The sequence below is a fragment of the Mustelus asterias genome, chromosome 20 (genome assembly GCF_964213995.1).
Source record: "Mustelus asterias chromosome 20, sMusAst1.hap1.1, whole genome shotgun sequence".
Taxonomy (NCBI): Eukaryota; Metazoa; Chordata; class Chondrichthyes; order Carcharhiniformes; family Triakidae; genus Mustelus; species Mustelus asterias.
The window spans coordinates 41,319,411-41,324,740 of record NC_135820.1 but is presented as its reverse complement, the minus strand read 5'-3'; the positions used below and the strand labels follow the sequence as shown (position 1 = coordinate 41,324,740).

Below are 5,330 nucleotides of genomic sequence, written 5' to 3'. Positions count from 1 at the left end.
TCAACACATGGCCTCAGAGTAAAAGAAAAAAACGCAGCCTCACAGGAATGATGCAACTGTCCAAGTCGTAAAACAGCTAACCTGCACTGAATTTGAACACTATTCAATAGTATATTGCTGAATGGAGTAAGTCAGCAGACAGCCAACCCACACAGACGTTGTTAAAAAGATTTCTTCCAGAAGCACTCTGCCACCATTTTGTGGCACGTGTGGGAAATCTTCTGTACTGTAGTGAATGGTGACACCATCTTGAAAACCTGTACTCAATGCTTTAAATGTCTTTTATATGGATCACAATTCAACACTTGAACTCTATTTGTCCTCACCCAAGGTCCAGTCCAGTCACAAAAGTGGGGCTTTGGAGGAAAGGATTTTATAGATACAGCATCACTTTTGATTTAAATAACAATACAGAATAGAAACAAGCAAACATACTTCTTTACTAAATAGGGCCAATTGCAGATATTATAATTGCATGACAGGTTATTAATGAGTCATCTGCCAAATCTGATAAGGTTATAAAATCCTTCGACATTTATTTCAACTTGTGATCCACAAAATATTGGCATGTGCTAAATTCAATAAGCGAGTCCTATCGCCTGGGAAAGCTGTCAATTGTTTTGTAAATGATCTCTAAAGGATGACAGAGGGGTGTGAATATGGGGATTTGAAGTCTGAACTCAGAGACAGAATAGTTGTGGGAATTGCAGACAATTCAATTTATGACCTCCTACAAGCAAAAGATGATCAAATCTTGGACAAGGCAATCAGAGAGTCTGACCATCTGAGCTACATGAGCAACATGACACAATACTAAAGGGGCAGAAGGCAAGCTTACCAGCTCAGAAAGATGCAGGGACAATCCAAGTTCAAGGAAATCTCGGCCTTTTGGCTAAGGTCAAATGTAGTTTTGCTTCTCGGCCTTTTGGCTAAGATCAAGTGTAGTATCGACATGCTGTGCTTGGTTGAAGTCATTAGGTTAAATTTTAGCTTCATTTGAAGCAATTTTTAAAAGTGGCATCTCGGCCTTTTGGCTAAGATCAAGTGTAGTCTGCTGATGCTGCACTTGGTCGTGGCCACTGGGTTGCATTTAAGCTTCATTTTCATATGAAGCAATTTTTAAAAGCGGCATCTCGGCCTTTTGGCCAAGATGCAAATGAGATCAAGCCTTGGAGAAGGAAGACCTGCGCCTCCTCCAATCAGCTTGGCTCATGTAGATCAGGCCCAAGACAGGGTAAAGGGTCGCATACCCTGTCTTGTCAGCTTGGATCGGAAATGTCTCAACTTGTTGAGACTCTGAATTGGACTTGATTTGATTGAATTGGAAAAGTATAAAAACAAAAAAAAAGTGTAGTTTTGCTTCTCAGCCTTTTGGCTAAGATCAAGTGTAGTATCAACATGCTGTGCTTGGTTGAAGTCATTAGGTTACACTTTAGCTTCATTTGAAGCAATTTTTAAAAGTGGCATCTCGGCCTTTTGGCTAAGATGCAAATGAGATCAAGCCTTGGAGGAGGAGCTATTCCTACTCCAATCAGCTTGGATCTTGTAGATCAAGCCCAAGACAGGTGAGAGCCCTGTCTTGTCAGCTTGGATCGGGAATGTCTCAACTTGTTGAGACTCTGAATTGGACTTGATTTGATTGAATTGGAATAAAAATACAAAACAAAAGTGTCGTTTTGCTGTCCTGCACTTGGTTGATGTCATTAGGTTACACTGAGGCTTCATTTGAAGCAATCTTTTAAAGCAGCATCTAGGCCTTTTGGCTAAGATGCAAATGAGATCAAGCCTTGGAGGAGGTGCAATGCCTACTCCAATCAGCTTGGATCACGTAGATCAAGCCCAAGACAAGAAGTGGTGAGCCTGTCTTGTCAGCTTGGATCTGGAATGTCTCACTTGTTGAGACTTTAAATTGGACTTTGATTGGATTGAATTGGATATAAACAAAAAAAAAATTCCTGAACCGCCCAGCAGAGCCACCTTGCCAGGGCTGTGGTGTGGCAGGAGAGATCAGCCCAATGCTTCCACTCCAACAGAAAGGGACACTTGAGGAAACTTTGCAAGTCAAACCCCCAGTACCATACAGCCAACTCAAAGTTAATACAGGAGATTGAGACCGAAAGCCTAGAAAACACACAGTCATGCTTTTTGGGTGAGGTCAAAGATTGTGCTTATTCATTTTGGAATGCTGACATTCTGGTAAATGTCCTGCTAATGAATTTTAAGTTAGATATAGGTGCCAGCTTGACAGTGCTATCAGACAAAGAACCTTGACTCAAAGGTCTCTGGCTTTGGAGAATGGACACTACTTTATGGGGTAGGGAGAGTCCTGGAGCCATTGAGGTATGACAACAAACACATTTTTGAGCCAATGCACATCATCCGTAACCAGACTTTCTCTCACCTGAGCAGGAATACCTGCAAAGCCCTAGATCTCCTCCAGATGGCAGAGGAGGTCAAGACTACCATTGTCACTAAACAACTAGGATGTAGAGATGCCGATGGAGATGGACTGGGGTAAGCACAGTAAGAAGTCTCACAACACCAGGTTAAAGTCCAACAAGTTTATTTGGCAGCACAAGCTTTTAGAGTCTTGCTCCTTCATCAGCTCACCTGATGAAGGAGCAAGATTCCGAAAGCTTGTGCTGCCAAATAAACCTATTAAAAAACCAGAACAGTGCGGCCCTGAGTACTGAAGAGTGTATTCAGACTCGGGTATCATCTTTACTCGCTCTTCTTGGAGCAGGTTTGTCCATTGTCATTCCAGGTCCCGAAAAGTCCCCAGTGGCCAGCCCAACCTATTGTCCGCACGATTACCATGATGCCTCCACGTAAGCACTCCAAGAGAATGATCAGCAGTCTGAGAAGCCTCTACCTCCATCAACAACACAGCAATCACTGTGCACACACTGCATCGTCCCGCTAATATGCCACACCCAGAAGGAAATGTGGAACTTGGGACCAGTCTCTTACTATTGACAACAAAACACAAAAATGAGCATACCACTAAACTATATTCTCACCATAGCAATGCTCTTCCTCAGCCTCAGAGGGTTTAGAGATAGTTCACATGGAGAATGAAGAAGAAAAATCAGCATCAAGGAGACATACGATGACCATCCACCCCGCAAGAAACAATCGAGAGTAACAGCAACCATGGGTCAGTGCAACAGCCAAACTGACCAAGCATTGTTCAACACCAAGAAATGGAAAAAAAGAATGAAAGCATACCCAAGTGTCAGCGAAACCTCCAAGCCAGCAACAAGAACCAGAACCAATAGAGCCTACCATTCCTCAGACAGAAGGGTGAATGAGATGTGGAAGGGTTATAAGGCACCCAAGGCAATCTGAACCTATAACTTCAAGGACCTGAAGAGGGAGGTAGGGTAGTGAGAATGTTGCAATAATACCAATACAGTAATAGCAATAACATTGAAATAGCATTAAAGAAGTAACAAGGTAAATCCATCAGATTAATAGTAATGTAAAACATGAAGTTAACTAGTGTAACTCCATATCCATGTGATAAAGACTTGGGGGAGATGTAGTATAAGGGTCTACCACAGACAAGAGTAATGTGGGACTGAATATGTTACCGCCCACAGAATGATGTAAGAAGGGATATGATTCTGACCTAAGGTCAGTGTGGTGTTGAACGGAGACGTGGTAAGACCTAGACTCCCAGTTAGCTTCTTGTCTGTACCCTTGACTGTGTATATGTATATAGTTACAAGTAGTTAATAAAGACTTACTGTAAGCATACAGAAGACTATGAAGACTTCTTTAAAGACATGTTCTGTAACCAACACAATCCAAAGTTGATAAAGATTGCCCTTCTCAAGTTTCCTTCTGTTCTAGAAATTGTAAGAAGTTTAACAACACCAGGTTAAAGTCCAACAGGTTTATTTGGTAGCAAAAGCCACAAGCTTTCGGAGCCTTAAGCTCCTTCTTCAGGTGAGTGGGAATTCTAACCTGGTGTTGTTAAACTTCTTACTGTGTTTACCCCAGTCCAACACCGGCATCTCCACATCATGACTAGAAATTGTAACCAGTGATCTGCTTCTTGCAAGGTACCTATTTAATTTTATCTTAGGGATATGTCCTTATAACCTACCTCGTTAAAAGTTAATTGATGTTTTTTAGACCTCATTTGAGTCTTCCATCTTTAAGCTTATCTTATTTTACTGTTGCAAAATTACATAACACTGCCTAGTTTTCTCACCTCTTAGCCTTATCAAATGCAACCGTTCCATCAGTCTCCCCTCAGTCTACTTTCCAGCAAAAAGGCTCTTGGTTCTCTGAGTCTATCTTCATATTTATTCCTTAGTTTGAACATTCTAGTTCTTCCCTGCACTTATTACTGTTCAACTGTATCCTACCCATAATAAGGGTTCCGGAATATTTGTCGTATGGCCTGACTGACTCTCTATACTGAGGTAATAGACTCCTTTGATCAAATTTCTATTTCTCTTTTTATACAAACTAACATCCCAATTATGTTTTTCAGAGAAGGTCACACATTGGCTTGATGCCTGTGAGATTTATCTAAAACGACTTTCAAGTCCATTTTCTGATGCATTTTTCCAATATTTTCCAATTAATCATAGAACACAATGTATTCTGTTTCTCCAAATGGATGACTTAACTTAATTATATTGAATTGAATCCAATTTGATTCCAGAAGTGGGCGACTCTGTGTGGAGTTTGCACGTTTTCTTGTGTCTGGGTGCTCCAGTTTCCTCCCATTGTCCAAAGATGTGCAGGTTAGGTGGATTGGCCATGCTAAATTGCCCCTTCGTGTCCAGAGATGTGTAGATTAGGTGGATTAGCCGTGGTAAATGTTTGGAATTATGGGGAAAGAGTGCAGAGGGTTGGTCTGGGTGGGATGCTCGTTTGGAGATTTGGTGCAGACTCGATGGGCCGAATTGCCTCCTTCTGCACACAGGGATTCTATGATTCAATGGAACCTGTACCTCTATCAAAGAAGGCTGTGGAGGCCAAGAAGGCAGCTCGCCACTACCTTCTCAAGACAATAAATGCTGATCTAGCCAGCAAATTAATATAAATTAATAATAAAAACAAATATTGATTTTATACCTTGCACTTATAATTAAAGACCGTTTCCAAACCCATCAAACTTGATTAAATGTTTATTTTTGTAGTCTACTGATATAAAACAGAGCTACCATCTCTGCTTTTAATAGTTATTTCAAGCATTTCTCTTGCAAAGTGGAAAAACCTGTAGAACTTTACGAGCCGCACCTTTTTTTTGGATGCTTCATGTTACAATGTATTGCTTCCATTAGATTCAAGGATTTTTCTCTTTTGTTACA

At 41.0% G+C, this 5,330-nt stretch overlaps 1 non-coding gene and 1 pseudogene across 1 annotated transcript; both read left to right on the top strand.

The window, feature by feature from the left end:
• Nucleotides 1-909: 909 nt before the first annotated feature.
• LOC144508800 (U2 spliceosomal RNA) lies at nucleotides 910-1,080 on the top strand (annotated as a pseudogene).
• Nucleotides 1,081-1,355: 275 nt separating this feature from the next.
• On the top strand, nucleotides 1,356-1,554 carry LOC144508792 (U2 spliceosomal RNA). Its single transcript, XR_013500348.1, has one exon. It is a non-coding gene; the product is annotated as a U2 spliceosomal RNA (small nuclear RNA).
• The last annotated feature ends 3,776 nt before the right edge of the window (nucleotides 1,555-5,330 follow it).